Raw genomic sequence first — 26,869 nt, 5'->3', positions numbered from 1 at the left:
ACATGTGGGTTGGTGGGCAGGACCTTTGCCAATGATTGCGCTTGAGTTGCCAGTGTGAAGAGACTATAAATAGGTCTAATGGTATTTAACAATTCCATGCAGCTTTCTGTCCTGGGCAGTAATTAAGTAAGGAAGAGATTTGAAAATAAGAAGACATTTTAATAAGTATAATCCAGAGATCTGATTTCAGGTGAACAACACATACAGCATGTACCCATTCCTTTAGTTTCTCTTTCAAATTAATGGAGGGAAAAGGTTCAGATTTGGAAAGCCGTCTGCCTTTCATTGTTACCATGGCTAAATGTAATGCATTTATTTATTATTCAGCAAAATTGATGGCAGAGACTTTTTGAATATTAGCTTGTGGAGAATTAAAAGTATTAGGGGCGTGCAGAAATCTTGGTGTTTTTTTTTTTTTTTTAAGCATCAGAAGGTACTTGAAAGATGTGAACAGATAAATTAAGGCTAAAAAGAAAACAGAAATGGCTACATTTTAAACTGCCTTTCCACCCTCAGTATTTAATTAGATCAATTGTATAGAGGAATGAACAGAGGTGACATTCCTCATTGGGATTCCTTCCAGGACTCTTATAGACTTTGCATTCAGAATGTTCCCATTTTCATTGTGTTGTACTGATGATAATTTAAGTATTAGGGGAAAATCCATTTATAAATTAAACAAAATGACTTGATATCCATCAGTCCCCTAGTTCATCAAGCTGTTCAAACACGGGGAAGATTGGCTGGTCGGCCTGGGTCTTCCGAGAGCGCTGGTAATTAGATCTGCGAAGGATTTATTCTTTGCTGATTGGGGCTTTAAATTAATTGAAGTTCCACATTTGTGGTTTTGTCCTTTTTGTACTTTTTTAGAGGAGATATTTCATATTCTTGTGTGGTGGAGTGCTTGGCCAAGCAGCAGTGGTTTAAATGTTAATTTTTCTCATGAGAAGTTTAAGATTTTTAATGAATCAAGGCCTGATTTGAAGTGCAAAGTTTTATTTGCTTACTTGGGAAATTATTTTTGCCCTCTAAAGACGTTTGTACTTTACTTGATATGTTGTTTTAAAACAGATTCGCAGCACAAAAGCATCTTGTGAAAGAGAAATGGAAAAAAAAAAAAACCCGAAACCTATCTTAAGGTTAATGTTAAAATAACTACATACTTCCAAGAAAATAATTTGGTCTGCTTAGAAGTAATCACAGCGTGTTTGCACACACAGAAGGGAAAAAACATATTTGCCTCTATTGGAAATATTTTAATTCCTTCTAGAATCAATCCGTGTTTCCCCATTTAAGTTAACTGCAGCTTCTAGGGCATTATTTTGTAGCATTGGCGGGGGTGGTGGGGGGCATCCTTCTCCAGTGAACCCCATGCATGAGAAAAGAGTATTTAAGACTACTCTTTACCATTTAAAGATGAAAATAATTTTGTTCCAAGAGGTCGAGGGAGTCATATATCCTTATAGCATAGCTCACTGACTTCACTGAATAGACGCATCAGTGAGATCACTGGACCTGCTTTTTAGTCAATAGAATGTTTATATTTGGGCATATTTGAGAAGAAACACATGAAAGTAGTTTTCTACTCCATTCTGGAGTTGGACTGGGAAACGGGGCTGCTCATGACTCTTAAACACTCAGTGCATAAGAAATCAAGTTTATAAACCTTGGTATGAACTAAGACCTTGGAAAAGTGGACTTTGTTTCCCTGAATCACAAACCCGCAAGTTAAGAAGAATCTTCAACAATCCCTTAATCCAACCTCCAATTTATGCAACCATCCCTCTACAGCAAAACCAACAGATGCCCTTCCAATCTCTGCTGGCACTCATTCCTAACAGGAAGCTAAGGAACATACAAGGCTTCCCACCCCATTGGTGAGCAGCTCTGATAGAAAGTTATGCCTAATATGGAGCCGGAACCTACTTTGCTGCATCTTCTCCCCCACTGATCGGAGGTCTGCCCTGTGGGACAACACTTCAGATTTACTCTTCCCTCCCCATCGCAGCCTCTCAAATATATGAAGTCAGATTCACCAAATTCTTCCTCCCTCCTTCCTTCTCCTTTTCACATCAAACGACCCTCATTCCACAACCATTATTCAATGGCATGTTGCTAAGACCGTCACCATCCTAGCCACCCTCACCTGGCTGTGCTTCCATTTGTTGGTGACCCTCTAAAAATAGTGTTCTGAGAGCTGAGTGCAGCCTCTAGATGTATTGTGACTCGTACAAAGCAGAGGGACTGCCACCTTTCTTGGTTTAGGCTACTATACTCGTGTTATGCAGCCCACCGTTGAAGTAGGTCCTCTTGGCAGCCAGGTCCCACTGTTCCTTCATATTGAACTTGATGTCTCCCCCAAACACATGTTAAGGGTGACTTGTACCTTGGAAGAGAAAAAAAAATCCACAGCCTATAAACCAGTTCTACTGGGATATCCTAAACTAGAGTCAAATCAACCCATTTAAGATTAAATATAAAAACTCTGATAGGGATTCCCCGGTGGTGCAGTGGTTGAGAGTCCGCCTGCCGATGCAGGGGACACGGGTTCGTGCCCCGGTCTGGGAAGATCCCACGTGCCGTGGAGTGGCTGGGCCCGTGAGCCATGGCCGCTGAGCCTGCGCGTCCGGAGCCTGTGCTCCGCAATGGGAGAGGCCACAACAGTGAGAGGCCTGCGTACCGCAAAAAAAAAACCACACAAAAAACAAAAAACTCTGATAAATCCCATGCCTTCCATGAAGCACCAGGATGTGCTCAGTTCCACTTAGCCTCCTTTAATTCTAGTTATCAGAAAAAGAAGATACCTCCTTTGTACAAGGACACTTCATTTATCCTTGAAGTATGATTGAAATTTTACTTGGCTTTCTTTCCCCTGTTTTCCTGGCCTTCCTTGAGCCATCCTAACTAGTAAAATGGAAAACCCTGCTTTGCACATTCCTTAACAACTTGGGCTCGTTAGCAACAATCGCGTTAGGAAGTGTCTCTTGTTGGAGAGTGTATTTCTCACCATTAGAGAATGTTAAACTGGCTTTGCCTTAAAATTCTGTAGTGTTAGTTATTTGCAATCTTTGGCTTAAAAAGGCAATTAGATTGACTGCTCAAACACTGAAAGGCAGTGTAGGATGCTACCTTTAACTAAATATCTTCACTAATGCAGATCATTGCTCCAGGGGAATTACTTTAAAAGTTCATGTCAGGCACTACATCCCAAAGCTGCTTATGTTTCTTAAAAGCTGAAAGAACTTTAACAAGATTTTCTAATTCTTAATAACACGGAGGAACATTTTTGAAGACTGTTGTTCACTACATCATAATCTTTTAAACTCTGATAAAACACCGATTCTTGCTTAAAGAGTAGTATAATTTGGTTGGAAAACAGATATCAATATGTGGTGATTATGAAAATGAAGGAACTAGTAGGTATAGAATTTTTCAGGAGCCCTGATGTGTTCAGTGTAGCATTACTAAATGACTGAAATCTAAAGAACTTTTGGCATTATAATAAAAGGAAATTAGTGGCTAAACCAGCCTAAGAGGCAGTGATCCTGTGCCATAATAGGAATTCTTTTTCTTCGAACTGCCAGCCCTGTGATTGTCTTGTCTTGAATTAGTCTCAAGATAATGAGAGAGAGAAAAAAAAAAATCTGTTGACTGGACAGCAAACCCAAATAAATATTTTATATGTATGCACATTCGTTAATAGTTTAATAAATATATTTCTTTTAGAGAAAATTTCAGGCAGGCATAAGAAAATTAAATGGGTAGCCTACTTTAAAAAGTTATAAAGTTCTAGAATGCCTCTTTAGGGCTTGATCCAAGCATTTTGGAAGAGATTGCTCTGTGCTGCCCACAGCCTTTTCTCTGCTCCTGTGGGTTCCTGCAAGGTGGTGGGCACAGAACCTCTGGAACACGACATCTGGATGGCTCAGTTTGGTTTTGTGGATCTGCTTATATCTTTTCATCACTCTTAATGATTCTTTAATCTTGGGATTATGAGTGATATCCTTTAAAAGAAAATAAATTTCAGGGCTTCCCTGGTGGCGCAGTGGTTAAGAATCTGCCTGCCAATGCAGGGGACACGGGTTTGAGCCCTGGTCCGGGAAGATCCCACATGCTGCAGAGCAATGAAGCCTGTGAGCCACAACTACTGATCCTGCACTCTAGAGCCCGTGAGCCACAACTACCGAGCCCACGCACCCCAACTACTGAAGCCCGCGCCCCTGGAGCCCGTGCTCCGCAACAAGAGAAGCCGCCGCAACGAAGGGCAGCCCCCGCCCGCCTCAACTAGCAGAAAGCCTGCGTGCAGCAACAAAGACCCAACGCAGCCAAAAATTAAAAAAAAAAAAAAATTCAGTGCTGCATCTTTTATATGCTTAATAAACAGAAGAGCAGCTCTTTCAAGAAATCCCGGAGGTACTTGAAATATCTCCGTATTTTGAAAGCAAAGAGTAATATTCCTTGGGTTAGGTCATCAAATTGTTGTGCTTCACTCCCTCCTTCTCCTTATTAAAACAGCTTGATATTTTCCAATTATAAAATTCATGCCCTTTGTGAAAAATTCAGAGAATGCAGAAAACAAAGAATAAAGGCCAACATACCCCCTACCCCAAAATAACCACTGTTCTTATACACTAGATATCCTTCTAGATTTTGTTTCTGTAAATATGTATACAAACATAGTTATGTAGTGGGATTTTCTGTTTGACTAAAATAAAACCATAACGTACATGCTTCTGGCAGCCTGCTTTTTCACTTAACCTCACAGGCCACTTTCCCTGTCATGTTTCTCACTTTAACAGAGAATTTCCTTTCTGTCTCCAGTGGTTTGTTTCCCTCTAGCTAGCAGTCAGCTCCCAGCCATGGGCCACTGTCAGGAGTAACATACCTGGGTCCTGCCTTAGAGGGCATTCAGCCAGGACCAGAGATTCTCGCTGCTTATTGAATGGGCACGAGCTCACGGAGGGAGAAATCAATACTGTAGTGGGGTTTAGACAATTTAGCAAATTGTATGAGACAGTACTTTTGGTGAAGAGTAAGAGTAACTACAGCAACATGGTTAACCGTTGGTTGTCTAAAGTAAAGGTTACCGTGTTTTGTCTAAACTTTCAGCAGATCTAGCCTGTTACGGGACGTTAAGATAACTATTGCACGAGTATGATCTCTATGCTATTACGCCTATTCTGTGTCCTGAATATTTTAAAGGCAAGCAAAACTGAAGCAGTTGAGTACTTGCCTGAATAGAAATAATCTGCATTTTCTACTTATGCCCCCGCGCTCTGGTAAATTTGATCGGTTCCCGATTCTACAGGAACTCAGTTCCTCTGCACTCGTTAGACGATTTTCATAATACTAGGTATAATTAAAGGATGAAATGTTTAGGAATAACAATAAAGAATGTAAAAATTTATCAGAGGATCTGATCAATATTTTATTTCCAAAGCACTTAGATACGAGATATAATTGTACTTTTATGGGTGAATTATTTACCATCTAGTATAGGGTTGAGGTTCTCTGATTTTTTTTTTTTTTTTGTATTGGTTTAAGTTTCCTATCAATGAACTGAATTTAGAAGTCAGGCAAGGGGGGCTTCCCTGGTGGCGCAGTGGTTGAGAATCTGCCTGCCAATGCAGGGGACCCGGGTTCGAGCCCTGGTCTGGGAAGATCCCACATGCCGCGGAGCAACTAGCCCCGTGAGCCACAATTACTGAGCCTGAGTGTCTGGAGCCTGTGCTCCGCAACAAGAGAGACCGCGACAGTGAGAGGCCCGCGCACCACCATGAAGAGTGGCCCCCACTTGCCCCAACTAGAGAAAGCCCTCGCGCAGAAATGAAGAGCCAACACAGCCATAAATTAATTAATTAATTTTTTTTAAAAAAGGTAAAAAAAAAAAAAGAAGAAGAAGAAGAAGTCAGGCAAGGGAAACCATCTTACTAACCTCACATCCAACCTCAGTCCCCAGACAATGTGACTGTATCTACAGCACTTTCTGCTGTACTGCAAATGTCAAACAGAAGGTGTAATGGATTTAATATTAGCGCTGGCCAAGGTGCTGAGGGAACTGTTAATAATGTCACTCCAGTTATTGATCTGAAGCCTTTAAAAATCAAAGAAAAGTGAGAGATCCCCTACTGGGGAAAGGCACACAGTGACTGTTTTTTATTGCCAATATATTTCTACATATAGAGTGGCAACTTTCTGAAATTATGTTATCACCATTCATCTCTGTGAGATTTTTGGAGTCATTATACAGTAGGATAATATCATGGAGACTGCTCCGCATGCCTAATGCTAGAAGATCAGGCCAAGTACTTTTAGACATAAATAGAGCTTGATAATTTGTGTAGTAACTACAATATTCAAGCTGTCAAATGATACGAGGTTTATTAGCACTAGATTTATTCGTGATGACAATGTTGCACCCCAGGAAGTGTGAAATACGAACTGGATAGTCATGAGGATGAGCTGTCCTCTCCTTTTGCCTTTCTAAAACTCTGAATACAAACCATGCAGGGACTCACTTGAGATAGAAATGAATTCTGTTCTTACAATTAGTTTACCTTTTCAGGAAACTGGTAATCCTTCAATCTGAAAGGCAGTTTCTGTGCAATGAAACTCCTGCTTTCCGTAGCCCCCGACTAATAAATGGAATGAAAATGTATAATTTATGTTGAATGTTTATCAAGCTGTAAACACACATTTAATTCCTTTCCATATTCATACAATACAAGCAAAGATAAATCCATCAGGTAATGTACCACGGTTATCTCTGATGGATTGAATATGAAGTGGATCTCTACTGTAGCTGTAGTAAAGATCCAGCCAAGTTTACGATTACCCAAAACTGGCCTGACTCCTGTTAGTACCCGTGTGCACATATATGTGTCAAATCTAATCGTCAGAAAGCAGCCTAACAAAAAGTAATCTTTTCATAACCCAAAGAGGTCATCCTTTACGCGTAAACTCAGCTTTTATCCAAAAATTATATGTGCAAAATGATGTATTTCCCTTAGCTATGCCATCGTTATTGGGAAATGAAATAGAAACTATCTTTTGCCACTCCTGAATGAAGATGACACATACACTCCAAAAACAAGCCAGTACTGTTACAGGGACTGCCTTGCCAAATGCAGAATGCTTCTTTTGCCTCAAAAAAGCTACACTGATGTAGTACCAATTTTCTTGCAGAAAGTAGGCTTTTCTTAAATGTCTCCTTTATCCCCAGCTAAGCAAAATAACCACCACAGAAGGAAATACATTTCTCCAGTGCTTTCTTCTGTCCAAGGCCTAGGAACACTTAGAACCTTAATTTGTGTTTGCTCACACTTCTGTGTGCTTGTCTGTATATGACGAGAACATTTGCAAAGGCAACCTTGTTTGTACTTCTAGGATCTTGCCTAAGGGAGCTAAAGAAAATAAGGAAAAATCCCTCCTCCCCACCAGGCTGTGCTGGCCCAGCATCCCTTCCAGGCCAGCTCCCAGAATGCACAGCTGCAGCACAAGGCATCCTTGAGGGCTTGACACCCTGACCTGTGAAAAATCTGTGTTGGTGACTCAGCTACAGAAGGGCAGCCTCCCTTTTGTTTCCAGAGAAGATGCTGAATGTCAGCCTAGTTCTGTATGCCATTCTGAAACTAACTTTCTTTTCCAAAATTTAGATCACAGTGGTGGCAACTCAAAAATGTGCAACATTTATCTAAATTAATATAATGGTATTTACAGGGTTGCAAATGGTTTGTTGAGTAATAGAAGCATGGGCCTCTTATCAAAGTACACAATAGGTTCACTCAGTTTATATGTAGGATTTTTTTTTTCCAAACCTTCTATTGAAGGTTTAGAAAATCAATTTTTTAAACCCATTATTTTTAACAGTTGTTTTATATAGCTTGCTAGGTCATAATTTTGACTTTCCTTTCCCTATGGTGATAAGGGGTACATTTCAAAGTTTCTAAAATGAAACCCAAGACAAGTTGTAAATAGATGACCTATTCTTCCCCATTTAAAACACAGGTGGCTGTCTTTGTCATTGGATATTAACAAATTAAAGATTCTATTTCTATAACTCTTGCCTTGAACAAAGCACAATTTATTTGCTTTTAATACATACGACTGCACAGAAATTTCACCCCTGTCCAAATGATACCATTCTGAATTCTTCATCTGCACTAAACAGCAGACTTATGAAGGATCAGTTACCTGGCATTGACTGAGCTTTGCAGGGTGCACAGATCAAAAGAGGCGGAACTGGCTGGAAACCATTTCCACCCCTGGTGAGCAATTTACTCATGATTGCTCGGGGAAAATACTGGAAATATTGCTTCTGTGTAAAGTTAGCAACTTCCAGTTGTCAGCTCTTTGCCAAGCGGTTATTCCCAAGTGTAGCTTTAGAAGCAAAGCCTACTCAGGCCACGGTGACAATGGTTGGCATTCATATCCTGCTTGGTGTATGCAGAGCACAGAAACCGCTAATTACAGGAGTTAATTCACACCCTATCCCTCTGAGGCAGGTCAGTGTGTTTTCCTTATTTTACAGATGGGGGAAAGCGATGGAAATTCTAAGTGGCTTGCTCCAAACCACACAGGTTAGTTTAGCAGCCAAGATTAGCGGAAAGGGTAAAATATTAGGATTGCATAGATGGGAAGCCTAGGAACTAGATGGAGAAAGGAGTTAGGACTCTGATACGTATAGGACCAGAGGAATTTCCTCTGAGGGGCTTCTGAAGTCCAGAGAGGAACCTAACAATGCCCTCATGCACGTATTTCATCGGGCTCAACCGTCTTTTGTTTTTAAATATAGTCCCTCACTGAGGACTAAAATCCTCCATCTAATACTTTCTTCTTCCTTCATCCCTACATTGGAACTCCTTATACCACAATGAACAGTAGCATCTGAATCAATTATAGGCAAAACTATATAACTCCCCATTAGCTACCTCTCCTCAGCCAGGAGCACAGCCAGAATTGTCTCTGTGTGCTTGGTCTCTGCTCTGCCTTGGCCAGTGCGGGGCCAGGCTGTGTGCAGCTTCTCCAGGCTCTTCCTTTCAGAACAAGTCTCCCAAGGCAAAAGAGATGGAAGAAAAGCAAGAAGACCAATAGGGTTCATTAGGAGGTGGTCGTATCCTCCTGAAGATACCTGCTCATGAAACACAATCATGGTTTCTTGGGACCTGTGGGAAACATCAACCCATCTGTTAGTTAATAAAACTAGTTTGAGAGAAGAAGCACTTGTGTCTTTTCTCTAGTTGTTATAAACTAGAGTGAATTTTCTTTCAAGACCCGGACACACCTGATACTCGGGATTGTGTAGACTATTCAGTGACCATTGACCGCATGTCTGTCACATGTCAGACATTAAACGAAGCACTGAAGAAACAAGATGAAGTTCCCTGCCTTCCAGGAGCTGACCATCCTGTGAAGGGGACAGATCACTAATATAATGCAGGAGTGTGACGATGACAATCAAGGCGAGGTGGTATATGATAGGGTAGCATTGTATTATAAGCCACTGCTATTAGCAGTCTTGGCAGAACTATCTCAGGTTTGAAACTTCAACCCTGAAATTAACAGCCCAGGAACATTGCTTCCTTGGGAGCAGGTTGCATTGACATGCCCAGACATACACATACCATGACTGTCAGGGACTTTGATGCATATTGTTAAGGGACTTTTGCTTTTTGTTTGCTTAATTAGCCTGTAAAAATGCCAGCTACATGATAGGTTCACAGGAATGTGAGTTCTTCTCTACTGATCTTTCTGACTCTGTAGGAGGGTTCTGAATGGGAAGTACCCCCGAACTGCACCCCCTTCCACTTGTCCTGCACTGACTTCGCTAACTGTAATTCAGGAAATGCTGGCTTTGGAAAACTGTACTGACTCTCTCAGCTTTTTCTATTCAAAGTAAAACTTGTTGCAAATATTCTAGTATTAATGATGATATTAATAAATAACTTTTATTATGTTTTACCTATATGTTCCAATTACATGAGTAGGCATGTTTTAAGTAATTTATTTCTCAAGGTGTCCCTAAATGAAAATTAGAGATGGTAAATGGCTTGCCTCCACACCAGAGTAGACGGTGGCCCTGGGATTTGATCTCAGGCCATGTGTTTTGTTTTCAGCACTTTGCTAGGTGCTTACAGAGGACACAAGAGGTAAAAGATATGACACCTGCCTTTAGGAAACTGATCATCATCAGTAGAAAGTTTATACACAGTCAACAACCAGAGAAAAAGAGAAGCATAACACTGCTGCTGTGCTCGACTGAGACATCAAATTGGCAAGTGGTGTAATAAATCAGGGAGAGGCTAAATGACTGTGGGTGGCTTTGATGAACAGCGTTGACCTGCATGAAAACCAACCTAAGAGCAAAGAGGCAGAGACGTTCTTCCAGGAGACTCATCTCAAGGAACAAAGTGGGAGTGAGGACACTGCATTTAGGAGGCAGGAAAGAGCCCTGCCTTCCTCAACGAGGCGAAGATGCATGCTTATCCAGGATGGAGCCAGATCTCGGAGCAGCTGAAGTACCAGAGAAAAGCATCTGAGATGGGAGTGATAAGTAGTTCTGAGTATAACTCATTCAACAGAGCAGGGACCCGATGAAAACATTATTTTAACACTTATAAATACAAAAATAAAGTTTGAATTTGGAAGGCTCCTTCCTTGAGGGTCATATTATACAACTACCTATGGCCTCCTGAATCCCTACACAACATAACTACTCATATTCATTGAACGGTTGCCAAGTGTCAAGCACTCTGCTAAGCCCATTCTAGGCATTACCTCATTCGTTCCTCACAAACTACCATGAGGAAGGTATCATTATTTTTCCCGTTGTACAGAAGAAGGAACCGAGAGAAAATTTTCTTTTTAATTTGGAAAAGTCATACAGTTAGCAGCTGGAGAGCCTAGGCTTTGAAGCCAAGCAGCTTGACACCAGAGTTCCTCTTCGTAATCGTTCCACCAAGCTGCTTCTCAATATCTACCTAAAATAGCTGTCCAACCCCTACCTGAGACCACCAGCTGGGGACACTCTCCACCCTTCCTAGGCAGCTCTGACTGTTAGAACAGTCTTCCTGATGTTATGCTGATTCCTGTCTACTGGTAACTTATGTTCACTGGACTTATTCCCTGATCCTTTATATTTGCGAGAACATGAAGGATGTGTGGAATAGAGCAGACTGGAAGCAAAGGAAACCATTCAAGAGGCCATTTCTTTAATCGAGAAGCGAGTGAGTAGACCTTGAGAAGAATTATTGCAAAGGAAGAAACGATGATTTGGAACTAAGATAACAGAAAAAGGTAGAAATATACCTGTGGTCAGTCTTTAGCCAGGAGCTAATGATTAATACTCTAGAAATGATGCACGTCTCAAGCTTTCACATAATTAGGATTGATGACACCATCTGTCCACTTTCATTTTTTTATCAATTGGTAATAAAATCTGGAAATATTCAAAAATTACAAAATTACATATGCTATTTATCATGAAATATTAAGATGCAAATTTCCTTAGGGTTCAAAGCTGTTCCTCTTTATGGTTTACTAAAGTATCTTGTGCCTTAAGTAAAATGTCTGCTGGTCAGTGCCTCTCACTTGTCAGGGGATGTCCTCTCCACATAAAAACATCAGTAAGAGCAATGGTGAAATTGGTGACATAAAGAATTAAAACTCTACTATCCTGTGTCCAGCCGTCTCTTGGTTGACATTGGAGGAGGATTAAAATTATCTGTTGACCCCCCCCAAATTACTGTTAGTCAAAATGAGATAGAAATTGATTTGATCGATAATATAAAAGGGAATTTAAAATGTGACCAATATTTAGGGAAATACTTTCCATTTCAGAAAAGTAATATAAAAGCGTAAAAATAACAAAATTCCGATAGTCTAGATATGAAAAACGTTCACTCATTCATTTCTTCACTCATTCAGTCATTATTTCTTTCACGTGCATGGGACAAGCTCTATCTTAGAATCTGAGATATGGTAGTTACTAAAAAGGTCCTTGTTCTCATAGAACATATATTCACATAAACCACCTGACAAAAGGATTTCAGTTGAAAGATTCCATTTCATAAACAAGAGGTAAATCTTTACATCAGACTGTAATGGACCTGTTGGGCCTCCTCTGCTTCTAAAATGCAGAGCTGACACAGATTCTAAGCCAGTACTTCCAAAATGCATTCTTTATCATAATTGCCCTGTGCAATGCTCTTCGTGAAAAGGACCCCCTAGTTAGTGTAGAGGAAAAAGCTTCAGTGCACATCTTCTCATTGATGATCAACAATGAACACTAACTTAGTGAAGATCTGAAATATGTATGATCAGTAAGTCTATTTATTTTGTTTGAACTAGGCTCTCTAGTCTATTTATTGTTTGAACTATAGGAAACTTTTTTTAGAGAGAAACTCCTACTAACACCCCAGAAACACGTAATGAAGCCCTTGATCTTGTTTCTGCTACCGGAAGCCACTCCTCCCATCCATGCCAGTCTCTTCTTCCAGGGCAGGCATGATCACAGTCTGGCCAGTCAGCTCAGAGGTTGAATTATCCAGTTCCTCTGGTCATTCTCCCAATTGTCTCTCCTCAGTCCTCAGGGTACCCTTCAAGCTTTCCTAAAGATGAATCTAGTAATTAACTGAAAAGTTGTAAGACAAGACCTGTCAGTTCCAAGTTTCACAGTTTTTAGAGCAGCCCTGGGTTTTGATTGGCAGGTCTCACATCCCTCTTTCACCCTGTCTTCTCTAATTTTCATTTAATAAGCAGAGCACAAACATCTCTGGTTTCCCACCCACTAAAGCAATACACTGATAGATTTTGGTGTAAGGGTATGATCATGGCTACCCAGGGTTCTGTTCATTGCTCCCCTCCCCCGTGATAACCCTAACCAGTTACCACTGGTTGCAGAAACAAAAATGTCAGGATACAAGAACAAGAATGTGAATACAAGAACAAGAATGTTAAGGTGGTGAGACAGGAGACACAGTATGGTGGTGGTAATCAGTTCCTACGTTGTTTTCTCTGATTTGTAGCAATTGCACTGCCCATATTATAGATTTTAAAAATCTGCAGTCTGGTTAACTTGCAGGTTACCCGAATAACTGAGAATTGATGACATATGAAGATGACAACCCTAACCCGAATTGCAGGACATTCTCGTGATACTAGTTTCTGTAGCAGTTGCAAATATGTAAGTGCACAGGGTCCTCCTGGCTCTGTCCCTTATCAGAAATTTGACCTTGATCAAGTTAATTAACTTACATGTGCCTCAGTTTCCCATTGTAAAATGTTGGCCCGCTAGTATATTGAATAGTTCGGAGAGTGGGGTAGGAATAATGAATCACCTGTTGGTTTTAACTTCATATCAATTAACATATTAACATTCCTTATGGTGTCGTTAATACATCTAAAATGCTTAGAACAATAGCATGGAGCATCATAAGTGTTCAGTGAGTGTTGTCGTTATTATTCATTCTGTTGAGTTAAGCCTTCTCTTATCGCCAAAGTTATTCCTTACATAAAGTCTGGCCAGGGCTTAGGTGACGGAGCTGGCTCTTGCGCCAACTTGAAAGGCTTGATTTGGGCGTCATTGTCACCATGTTCCCATTCTCTCTCTTAAAGATCCCAGATTCTACATGGATCACAGTACCCACAGGTGTGCTTCTGAAAATACACACACGCACACCTGAAACTTAGTCCTCTTGGAAAGGCTCCATTTAAGGGGAAAGACTCTCTTGGAAATAGATATAATTTACCTTCCTCCAGCCTCTCTAATGCACAGATTCTGTTTTGCAGTTTCTTTTTTTTTTTTTTTTTTCGTACTTGGTTTTCTTAAAGCATAACAGAGGTGCATAATTCTTATTCTCAGAGGTCCATCCCCGTGTTTTGGATTCTGAACAGCAAGATAGGCCTGCTGACTTCCCCTTTTCTAAGGCCAGCTTGGAGTCTGCCCAGGCCCGCTTTGGACTAGACCTCAATGTTGGTCTCCAAGGGTTTGTAGCTTCCAGCCTGGCCTATTAAAATGTGTTCTGCTTATGACCCAAAGATTTAGCTGCTACACAGCATATATGATGTGCTTGACTGATATCTTCCCTTTTTTTAAATTAATTTTTATTGGAGTATGGTTGATTTACAATGTTGTGTTAGTTTCTGCCGTACAGCAAAGTGAATCAGTTATACATGTATCCGCTCTTTTATAGATTCTTTTCCCATATAGGTCATTGCAGATTATTGAGCAGAGTTCCCTGTGCTATACAGTAGGTCCTTATGAGTCATATATTTTACATATAGTAGTGTGTATATGTCAATCCCAATCTCCCAGTTTATCCTTCCCCCCAACTTCCCCCTTGGTAACCATAAGTTTGTACCGTTTTTTTTTAGATTCCACATATAACCAATACCATGTGATATTTGTCTTTTGATATCTCCCCTTCTTATCTAGCTGGGCCATTGCAGTGTGGCCATAGCCACAGCATGGATTATGCTTCACAAAAGACTAAGTGACGTCGAATGGGATGTGAGGTCTCTATGACCCACGGCTCCTTTTACTATCAAATCAGCTTTCATGCATCCTCTGGTCTGTGCTGGAGAACAGGGTGGAAGTACCCAGCTATTGATTTGAACTTTAAATGAATCAATTTATTTTGTGTAGGAGGGCTTCAGTTCATCACTAATCTTGAAAACGGAAATGAGTGTAAATCTGGTGGAATGCTCCTATAAGAGAAAGAGAGATACCCAGATGCCCTAGCCAGAGGTCCTATATATGGACTTAAAGAAAGAAACTCATTTCACATAGGCCACCAAACAGTCATGAGATGTTAACGACTTTTAGTCACTGCCAACCTGGACAAAATTCAAGCCAATGACCTATGGGCGAAAGGCTCTATATATCCCATTACCAATCCCCTGAGCCATCCAGTCGCCCCTGACAAGGTATTTTATCATACCCAGTACAGAGCAGTATGGTAGTCCAAATTCCTATACAATCAGAAAACTTCTTCTACTATTTAAAATAAAAGGGAGCATTTTAAGAATAAAAGAGAGGCAGAAGACTTAGTTCCTCAAATAAAGGAGCAATTACAAAAAAACAAACCTGGCATACACACACATCTACATAGCATTGAGACTTTTTTTAATTCCAATATTGTTTCATCATGTTTACTCCACTGCACATTTGATTCTGCCTCTGGATAGTTAGTAAACTGGCATATCTTGGAGTTCCCATTAAAAAAAGTCATTAGTTTTAGTTTACCATTTATATAAAACTGATTCGTTAAACGCTTGATGCTTTCTTTCCTAGCTGGTTTTTAAGTGTCATAAATAAATGACTTAAATGTCCCACAAGACAAATGTTCTTTAATCATCTAATGTACTCATTTATCCTAAGCCTTAACCTTACTCCTAAATTAAGTCTGTTGCAAAAACATAACTTCATCTAAAAACACCCATCAATCCTACATGGTTTTGATAAGCACATTTAAAAAACATAAACAATCAGACAGTTGTCAATCTGGGTGAAGCCCAGTCCCATTTAAGAGTTATTCACCAAGAGCTATATTTCGTGCCCATACCACCAATGGAATTATAAAAGAGAATGGCTGGTATTCGGGCCTTTGCTGAGAGGTCATGTTGTGAAATGGTTTATGAGAGTATAAAATGAAACAAAGACTAGACGAGAGAGAATCCTCATTCCACATCAAATACATTCTGTTTTGTTTCTGGAAACTATTAATACTTAAACAATATTGTAAATGCATTAAAATTTCATGATCACATATTTAGTAAATTGCATGTCATGCCTTTGATTAATTTTCATTTGTTCATGGTCCTAAAAATCTGTCAAAGAATCTGGCTGCTCAGAGCTTGTACATGAGTAATGATCACTGAAAAGGTTTGGTGCAAGGAGAAACGAAGTGCAAGTTTAATGGAATAAACACTCGACTAAATTGGGTACTTAATACCTCATAACTAAGAATTCACATAGTTTGGTGAAATCTCAGCTTTGACAGATTCCCAATTTTATTCTGAATTAATTCGAATGTCTTGCATTTACCAATGGCACCCTTTCACAGTAGGGCAAAGATAATCTTCTTGTTTTTCCACTGGCTTCCTTGGGTCCTGCAGAATTATTACCACTGAGCCCCTTAGGGTTGTTGGATGCTACCCCCACCCCCCAGTGGGGCTTCAAAATTTTTAAAAGAAAGATAAGAGCATTCAGCAAATAGCCAGATTGAGAATAAACTCAAAAATTATCACCAAGGCCCTACCTCTGCCACAATTTGTCAAATCTGCTGATAGGAAACAAATTCTATTCATAAAGATTTTATTTGAGGGGGGGAGACTCTTGTGATTTGGTAGCAATTCAATTATAGTTTTGTGAGATAGTGAGGCCGGAGAGGGAATCCAGACTGACAAGAAATATGACAGGACAGTTACAGAGTGTTTATGCAATTAAACTTTCCCTGACAATAACTGCAGAATGATGAATGCGTGGGCGGAGGTATGTGAGCGCAGGCAATGCCCCACAAGTATTGCCCATTTTTCATTATTATACAACTGTTCAGATCTTTCAAGAACAGCCTGAAGTGAGGTGGAAAAGAGAGTGCTGTTCTGTAGCATGTTAACCAAATGCCTTTTTTTTATTCCCTCCCTCCAACGGGTCTTGATGTGCCAGATGATAAGAGAACATTTCAGAAAAATGTCTCAGAAAGATTAAGATTTACCCTGAGCTTGACATATATTAATTTTGGATACCCAAAGAGTTTTTTATTCTTTTTTCTATCTGCAACTTTATATCACTTCCCAACCGATAGAACGGTGCATAATAAAACTATTCATTTTATGCAAGCAGGTGCAAAGGGCACTATAAAAGTAGGATTTTACCGATGGTAGATTAAGAAAGAAAGGAGAAACTTAAAAGACTTTTGTCGAGAACCACAAAAGCTTACAGACAAGATTAATTTGGTTGGGCAAAGTCTGTATTATCATGCCTCGGTCTTCCAAGGATATGTGAAATCAGGAATGTTACAGGATTTCAGAGCCTCTCAAAGACTATGTTCAGTCTTTCCAGATTGTTAACAACCCTTATCTGGGGTCTCTATGTGAGACTGTCAGTTTTGGGTGTGATTTTTATTTTATTTTTAACAAGCATTACGGTACACAGATGTAAAAAGAGCTTTAATTTAATTTGTATAGACTTCACCTTGGTAAAATCAGCAGTGCCCAGAATAAGGTCTGAATTCCTTTCAGACCCCAGAGGTTGGATGACTACTTGTGTGGAGGCAAGGGTGGGGAAACAGTTTTCGCCTGTGGCACCAAGATGCAAAGGGTTGAAGGGAAAACCGCGTGTCTTCCCTTAACATTTACACATCTATTTAAATTTTTTTTTTTTTCCCCAAGACGCAGGCCTCTCACTGTTGTGGCCTCTCCCGTTGCGGAGCACAGGCTCCGGACGCGCAGGCTCAGCGGCCATGGCTCACGGGCCCAGCCGCTCCACGGCATGTGGGATCTTCCCGGACCGGGGCACGAGCCCGTGTCCCCTGCGTCGGCAGGCGGACTCTCAACCACTGCGCCACAAGGGAAGCCCACATCTATTTAAGTTAATGAGAATTAACTTGGGGACAGGAAATGAACTCTATCCTGGAGCCATTCATTCATTCATTTTGACTCCTGATAAGCTGTTACTGATACCAATTTTTCGTTTTTTTTTTTTTTTGTTTGTATACTGGTTGATGCTCCTTTGTTAACGTTCACATCTCCTTTGAGGGCATTAAAAACCTTAAACTTTTGCATAGAAGTGTTCAATTATTATAACCAGCCCCCATTACTACTTCCTAAGGTTGAATCTAGACCCAAAGGCAGAGAGCTACACTTGCATGCCTACCTAGATGACTGTCCTCCTGGATTGACTTTGTGGTTTAACAGGGAGTTTCCACATGTCCGTGTGGAGATTATTATAAGTCAGACTCACATCTAGAGACTATGTTTACGTGATTCCCATCAATTTGGTAAGTTCAGTGAAATAACTGGTCATTTCTGTATCAACAAAAATCAGTTAATCCTATTTGTATTAGGAGCGAGTTGACCATACATTTCTGTCAACATGATCAACTCAGAAATCTCATATAAACCATGGTCAAAATACAAGAGTTCCTTACAATCCTCCCTTGTGCCAAAAAGCTGCACTCTGTTACGTCTCCCCCCCCCCGAAAAAAAGACCTGATTTTGTCAGATGTGATTTTTAATATGCACTAAAACTGATAGTTAAAAAAATATTGTTTTCACATTACGTAGGTGTTAAAATTACACGGTGGTGTTCCTTTATTTTCAAAAACCAAACCTAATCTTGTTAATTCAAAGTGAATAACAAACAGGACTAAGACTTTTTCCCAAGTTGTTACATTTATTCAACCTGCTTGTGTTTTGTTCTTCATCATAATTATTTCCAAGTCAAATCTGCACTGATTTCCTTGTGGACCCTCGTACCTCTGACTAACTTAAAGAATTGAGCTGGGATAATTCACACAATTCCTCGGGGGTCATGTTCACTGTTTTTTTTCAAGGACATTTTTATTACAAAGCTGATGAAATTTGCATATTAATTCATTTCTTTCAATTTTTTAAGATTAAATGTTGTCAACATGTATCAGTGCGAGGCTCTGACAGTGCTGATGAAATGGGTCAGTCAAGCTTGAACATTTGGAGTAATGCAGCCATCTGCAACCCCCTCGCCCCTTGTGGGGTTCTGTGCTACCATTGAAACCTGGTTTAAAAGAAGTTTCATTCAATGCAGGATATTAAAACATTATCTAAGAAATGATAGGTGTTAGTCTTTCCATTTACTCAGAAAGTGAATTTGACAACAAAATGGATCTAAGGAGATCCTTGCTGACTTGGAGTTACTGTTCTGTTCATCTTCATTAAACCACAGTCAAAAAAGCACCCCCCCCCCCAAAAAAAAAAACAAAAAAGTTTTAACTTTGGTGAAAAGAACTTAGGAGAGAACTTGAGTTTAATGTTTCCTCTTCTGGTGAGATTTAATAGTTAGAGGGACTCTTCCCAGTCGTACTCAAGGGAAGAAGTGAGGGATGGGGAGAGCTGATAGCATGGCAAGATCTGTTGTAACATATAGACCTGCCCTTCATTTTATACGTGGCTAATACACATGAACGGTCCTTGGTCACATCCACAGCCCTCACAAAATGGTACCAATGTTTACACGGAGGTCTTCATTTCTGTCTATATCCAGCTTGAACATTAAGCTGTATTGATTCATCCAATTTCCTTCCAGTCAAAATACATACTTCCATCAGACAGTCTCAAAGAGCAAAACCACCTAAGTGAGAAAATCCCTTTAAGTGTTCTATTGCCTTTCTACGTGAACCCTGATGGCCTTTCCAGATCATTGATTTCTCTGTGCCTGCTTTTTGGTGGAAGTCTCTTTGTGATGTTCCTAAGACCTTTAATAGATTCCAAAGGCCTTGCAAAGGAAAAAAGTATCTGGTTGCTGCGTTGGAGTAGCAAGAACCCTACCAGCACCGAGCTTCATCTGGCCATACAACGAACAGAAGTACCTGCATAGCATGAAAAGGCACTTCCAGTACCTTGAGGTTCTTCAGGGAAGAGGTCTTCCCAAACCACATGACCCAACTTTGCCATTCCTCTCTCCGCTAGAGATGGTCATCTCTTGGGAGCTTCTATAGTAGTTCACGGTATTTTTTAAAGTACTTTCTTTGAATATATAGTTAAATCTGGTCTTATACTAACCACAATACTCAGAATTTCAAGGCTCTTAGCCTTTAGCGATACATGTCCACTGGTTAATTCCTAGTCACAGCATTGTCCGGTATATGTACAACACCATTAGCTAGAAAAGTCTGTTTCCCAAAGTGGAAAAAAAAAACCCAAAAACACGCATAGTAAGAAGGGAACAACAGAAAGAGAAGGTAGCCTCCGAAATGGTTTTATCTTGATTTTGAATTAAACTCCAAACTCATATTGGACTGAAAAATCAAAATCAGACTTCATGTTGTTGAGTTGGAAAATGTCAGATATGAAATATTTAAACTGTGGAATACAGTCTTCGACTTTGGGTTATAAAACTTTAATTTCATGAGTTGGTAGGTAGCATTCCCATAGTTCAATATTTTTAATTCTACAAATCCATGTTTATTAACTTTCAAGGTTTAAACAGTATCACCAAGTCTATTGAAACTAAATTATCCTGACTTGTGAAAGCTACAGGGTAGCTATAATTTGTTTTCTATTTCTACATAAGTGACAAAGACAAAAGAAAGAACAAATAAAAGGAATTGACTGCCACACAATTCCTTTCTATACTTTCAAAATGACCTAAAATTCTAAGTGGTGATTAAAACAAAAATTCAAGCCTGCAGTTTTAATTGTGGAGTTTTCAGGCATAAGTCAGGTAGCACTTAATATAGGGTTACCTCTATGTTAAGAAGAGAATTCCATAAGATTACTGCTGGAGAGTGAACTGTATTCTGCTCGAAAAAGAAACATTGCTTTTTTTAATCTTCTCTTTATTTAGGAAATACAAGCTGTGTCTCCTTACAACAGTTTTTAAAACCTCTACCTCGATTTCATGATCAAAGAATACCAAAATTAGGGCTTCCCTGGTGGCGCAGTGGTTGAGAGTCCGCCTGCTGATGCAGGGGACACGGGTTCGTGCCCTGGTCCGGGAAGATCCCACATGCCGCGGAGCGGCTGGGCCCGTGAGCCATGGCCGCTGAGCCTGCGCGTCCGGAGCCTGTGCTCCGCAATGGGAGAGGCCAGAACAGTGAGAGGCCCGTGTACCGCAAAAAAAAAAAAAAAAGAATACCAAGTACCCTTCTCTTGTAACTCCCCAAGTGCTTCAGCCCTATTCCTAGTGATTATCTAACATGTCACTGTTAATCTGTTAATTTATTCAGCATGTGTTTAACACCTACTGTGTGCTAAGTAGATAAAGTCCTTTAATGAGACAGTTGTGGTATCACAGAAAGAACCCTATACCAGGAGCCAGCAATCCACAAGCCACTCTTGGTTCTGTCTCTGTGCATCGCCGGGCTTGCCTTAAGCATGGATGTGAACACTCTCAGCCACTGTCCTCACCCACAAAATGAAAATGGCATCATTTACTCACAGGATCATTGAGGGTATCACAGACATAATAAATATGAAAGTGCTTTTAAAAAGAAAAAAAAAAACTCCAGTGTTTTAAAAAGCTTGGTAGATAGTACAGCACAAGTCTTTAGGGGGTGTCTTGTGATTTTTCTGTTTTTTTGTAGGCGAACAATGGTCTCTTGGATTTTTTACACTCTAACGCCATATCCATAGCAGCTGCTGTTGACTTCAACATCCAAGTTAGATTATCCCACACAGTTTTGATGAAATTCATCCCTCCACCTAACTTAATCTGTGTGTAATTTAGTTTGCTGCCAGGGAAAGAAAGTACATTTGCTATAAACCCAAACTCCTGGTTGCTAGCCGGAAAATTCAGTGTGTTTTGTTTATTGCTTTTGTTTCATATATAATGTATATGACTTCATGATGATTTGTTCAGGGAAGAGAAGTTGAGGCATTACCCTTGTATCTAGAATCTGCTGAACATGTGCTGTAAAAGCATTACTTACTCCTGAGCTAACCCAAATCAACTTGGAATACTGAGCTACTCTCCCGGGGCTGTTTTCTCTGAAAATTTATGAGTTTACAGTTCATGTTTCCTTTTTAATGATACATCCAATGATAGGTCTCTTCTGGGCTTTACAAAAGCTTAGTGTTTCTTCCACTTCATGTTTATGAAGCCAGCTTCTGCTATTCTGGGTCGAAGTTCTCCAACTTTAAAATACGGGAGAGGGCTTCCCTGGTGGCGCAGTGGTTGAGAGTCCGCCTGCCGATGCAGGGGACACGGGTTCGTGCCCTGGTCCGTGAAGATCCCACGTGCCGCGGAGCGGCTGGGCCCGTGAGCCATGGCCGCTGAGCCTGCACATCCGGAGCCTGCGCTCAGCAGTGGGAGAGGCCACAGCAGTGAGAGGCCCGCGTACAGCAAAAAAAAACAAAAAACAAAAAAACACAGGAGAATCTTGTGCAAAATGAAGATTTGCATCACCAGCCCCGTATATCCTGATGCCTGGTCACATCACTGAAACTCTCCTGAGCCACTTTGTCATCTAGATAAACCTGCTTCCCATGTCTATCAGATAGCAGTCCTGTTCACCTGCTCCGAAGACTAAATTCGCCACACCCGCCGCTCACCCGCCCCTGGCAGCTTTGACTCACGGCCGGAACTTACAAACGGATTATCCAGGGGGTTGGGTGAACTTTTGTTCTTGATTGGAGTGAACGCAAGTTAGAATGAACAGGTTTTGAATTATTTATTCTCCAAATCAGAAGAGCTTATCTTCCTTTTTTGACATATAATTTAATTACTAGGGTCGAAGAGAAGTGCGATGCAATGTGTTTATGGCATCAGTACAAATAAAAGTTCAGTCTTTAATAATATGCTGGTGAAATCAGCAACTAACCCGTTCTCCAATAACCACATCAGACTGAACCTGAATAAGTCTCTCAAGTGGTAATAGGAAAGTACAATCGACTGATACCCAAAATGATGGTGAAGGAGTGTGTCTTAAACTGTAACGTATCCACTGATTTACTGAAGCTTCATGAACAATCACATGAATGACACGTCCGTGTGTATCAAAAAACAGAAGAATTATCTTTTCTTCCCTTGATAATATACTGATTTCTTTAATATGTGTATTTCTTAATGGTGGTGGCATTTGGATGAGAGATTGTTAAACTTGTTAAAGAACAGTGTAGCTCTTCAACCTTGCATAGGCAGGTTGATTAGGCATACTGGTTTTATCTCCTCAGTGTGTTTCTCCTCAGATGGGTAGCTTCACAAGAAATGACTGTGAGAACTTTCCATTCTGGGAGAACGTTCTCTGCTTAATGCTTAAGAAGAATGTCTTCTTTCTACTTTACTTTGAGTGAACGGAGACTCATTTTGCAATTTGCACATCCCCCTATCTGCAAAACCTGTGGCAGAGCTGCCCTCAAGTAGCTGGGGTCCTGGCGGGGCACCGAGACAGTCAATGGCAAGTTACACAAGCCGCCACTCAGGTACAATCAAAGGACCAGAAAGGACAACTGCAAGGTGCCAGGATACATAACAGGGGTAAACTCCAGAATTTCCAGAAGAGAAATAAATATTAAATGATTTTATTCCTCTTCAATCAGGAAATAGGAGCATAGAAGGAAGCAGTCTGTGGCTATTGCCTTGAAACTGGGCAGTTTCTATGCCCTTTAGGAAGAGGAGGTATCATCTTGGTGATTTCATTCGCCAAAGCTTAACTTGCTTGAAGAGACAGAGCTCGTTAGAGGCTGCTGCCTCTCCAGCCCTTAGAAGGTGTTCACTGGGCCCTCTGGGAATATCTTACACTGGAAAAGAATTTTATTCCCCAAAGGAGATCAATCACAACTACTGAAGCCCACGCACCTAGAGCCCGTGCTCCGCAACGAAAGAATCCACCGCAATGAGAAGCCTGTGCACCACAACGAAGAGTAGCCCCCGCTCGCCGTAACTAGAGAAAGCCCGCACAGCAATGAAGACCCAACGCAGCCAAAAATAAATAAATAAAATAAATACATTAAAAAAAAAAACACTTAAGAATTTTGAGAACTTAAGAAGAATATTTTCTCATCATTTTAAGTGTCCACATTCATCTTGCTTTTCAGGTCATTCTTAGTGGGTGCGACCCTACCCTCAATATTAGCTTTATAATCTTAATTCCCTTCTTTAGACAGATTTTACCACGGAACCCTAAACATTCTAGTAGAATTACCTGTTTAAAATAATCCTTTCTAGAAAAAAACATTTATAAGAATATCCATTGTAACTTTTTTTGCTATTGCAAAAAAATTATATATAATTAATTTATAATGGCAACTTGGCTAAATAAATGAAATTACACCCATAGACTAAAATAGTATGCTGCCATTAGAAAGAATGTGGAAGGTACACATTTTCAAACATGGAACAGGTTCCAAGCTATTAAGCAAAAAAACAAAAGGCAAGGGGCAGAACAACATACATAGGCTGCTGTCATCTGTGTACCAAGGGAATAACTGCAGACACTTGTACTGGCAAACGCATAAAACACCTCTGCAGGGATATGTAAGAAACTGGGGACATGTAAGAAACTGCCTGTGGGAGAAATTCAAGGAAATTTGGGATCAGAGTAGGGAGGAAGTTTGTTTTCACTATACTATAACCTTTCGTACTGCCTGAACTTTTTTTTTTTTTTTTTGCGGTACGCGGGCCTCTCACTGTTGTGGCCTCCCCTGTTGCGGAGCACAGGCTCCGGATGCACAGGCCCAGCGGCCATGGTTCACGGGCCCAGCCGCTCCGGGGCATGTGGGATCTTCCCGGACCGGGGCACGAACCCGTGTCCCCTGCATCGGCAGGCGGACTCTCAACCACTGTGCCACCAAGGAAGCCCTGTCTGAACTTCTTTTGCCTTTTTTAATTGAAATATAGTCAATTTACAATGTTGTATTAGTTTCAAGGGTACAGCAAAATAATTCTGTTATATATATACATATATACGTGTGTGTATATATATATACAGATACATATATATATATATATATATATATATATATACTTTTTCAGATTCTTTTCAGTATAGGTTATTACAAGATATTGAGTTCCCTATGTTATATACTAGGTCCTTGTTTACCTATTTTATATATAGTAGTATGTATATGTCAATTCCAAACTCCTAATTTATGTCCCCCCACTGCTGCTATCCCCATTGGTAACCATAAGCTTGTTTTCTATGTCTATGAGTCTGTTTCTGTTTTGTAAGTAAGTTCATTGGTATCATTTTTTTAGCTGAACTTTTTTTTAAACCACATGCCTGCTTTAACTTTTGATTTTTTTTAAAATAAATTTATTTATTTATTTTTGGCTGTGTTGGGTCTTTGTTTTTGTGCGAGGGCTTTCTCTAGTTGTGGCAAGCGGGGGCCACTCTTCATCGCGGTGCGCAGGCCTCTCACTGTCGCGGCCTCTCTTGTTGCGGAGCACAAGCTCCAGATGCGCAGGCTCAGTAGTTGTGGCTCACGGGCCCAGTTGCTCCGCGGCATGTGGGATCTTCCCGGACCAGGGCTCGAACCCGTGTCCACTGCATTGGCAGGCAGACTCTCAACCACAGTGCCACCAGGGAAGCCCTGATGTTTTTAATGGTTAGAAAATAAACATTTCAAAGCTGGGATAATCGTAACTTATTTTTTAAATAAATATCATTAGTTTAAAATCAAGTAATCAAGTAAAAAGGAAATAACTTTTTTCAATTTTGCTTTTATACCACAGTGGATCCTTTTGTAATTTAAACAACCCTGATATTGTAAATTTGCACTTACAATATATCCATTTTCCAAAACTGAAGTGCACCCTCTGAGTAAGTTCTGGGAACTCAGGAAAAATTATTTGCACTGAATCACCAAGCAGTTAGCTCCTCCAGTCGTGCAGACTGGAAGGATGCCTGGAAAGTGGCTGCATTCATGGAAAAAGAGAAAGTGAATGAGGATGCAGCCCTGTGACCTCTGGCAACAAATAGTGCTCAGTGTGAAATGGGCACTAATAGAACGTTCGATGCAGAAACCCTCTGCCCGAGCTCGAGTAATTAGGACAGTAATTCAGATTTGGGATTTTTCTCTGAGGTTTCACAGCTTATGAAGTCAGCAGAACAGGGTTATTAAATCATAGCCTCATACCAAGTCAGAGAGATTTTTTCTAAATGTAGAAGGCAGGGAAAATGCAAGCAGCCAGCTGAGCAGTCCTGTAGGTGAAGCGATGAACCCATCCCCGGCACAGCTAATGACTTGTTTTAGGGGCCCAGCTCATATATTCCAAATAACAGGGGGGAAAGAATTCCAAATAGCTTAACATCATTAAACCCAAAATGCTATTGGATCCTTCCTCTGTAGCATCATAAAATACCTTATCCGAGTGGAGAAGGGATATGCTTACTGTAAATCATAGAAAGTTTATTCCACCCCAGATGCAAATTTCACACTAACTTGTTCACTCTGGGGAAGGTTCATGGGTTTGCTTTGTTTGGGGGTTTGGCTTGGGTTTTGTTTTTTTTTTTTTTTAAGCAATAATAGTCTTTGTAGGATGGCTGCCATGTCAGCATTTATCTTGAAACTCGTGGATATGAGTTCTGACTGGAGTCACCTTTCTGACAAGCGTTATTGCGACTGTGTTTTATATCCCTGTTCAGAATGGTTTCTAATGATAATGCCCTGTCTACCTCTCTGCTTCACACTAAATTATAGATGCCATGATGACAGGGCAAACTACATCCGAGCGCAGAGCTCAACTCCCTCTCTGTGATGTCAGTGCCTCCACCCTTCTGTGCCTGGAATTAAAAACGCGAAGCCAAGATATGCAAAACATTTGTGCTTAAAAATAATGTCTGTCAGTTATTAAACAAGTGATATTTCATTTAATCAGCTCAAGGGATTATTTTAAATGAAAAGGCAGAGAGGATGCTTTTATTAACACATTCCTGCCCTAGAGTCCTACTGTAATAATTCTTTACCTGCCTAAATTAGAAAGTTATCATTCAGTCTGTCTACAGGAAGAAGTTCTGGGTGATTGGATTTTATTAGTTCTTTGATTTTCAGTTGCTCACAAATGGAGGTAAAGGCTGAAAAGCTTATCCTATAGCAGTGAGAATGTTTTAGCTACTTAATAAATCACCCCTTTTCCAGACGGTGATTGTTCCAGGACTTATAAAGCAAGTGTGTTTCTGAATACAGTATTTTATCGAAATGGGTTCCGTTTGACCAATACACTTAGATATCT

At 40.3% G+C, this 26,869-nt stretch overlaps 1 protein-coding gene across 1 annotated transcript in view; it reads left to right on the top strand.

Moving 5' to 3' along the window:
* Nucleotides 1-26,869, top strand: part of NPAS3 (neuronal PAS domain protein 3) — a 757,552-nt gene that overhangs the window by 630,978 nt on the left and 99,705 nt on the right. The window lies entirely within an intron of this gene.

Source organism: Phocoena phocoena, chromosome 2 (genome assembly GCF_963924675.1).
Source record: "Phocoena phocoena chromosome 2, mPhoPho1.1, whole genome shotgun sequence".
NCBI lineage: Eukaryota > Metazoa > Chordata > Mammalia > Artiodactyla > Phocoenidae > Phocoena > Phocoena phocoena.
This window is presented reverse-complemented; position numbering and strand designations above follow the sequence as displayed.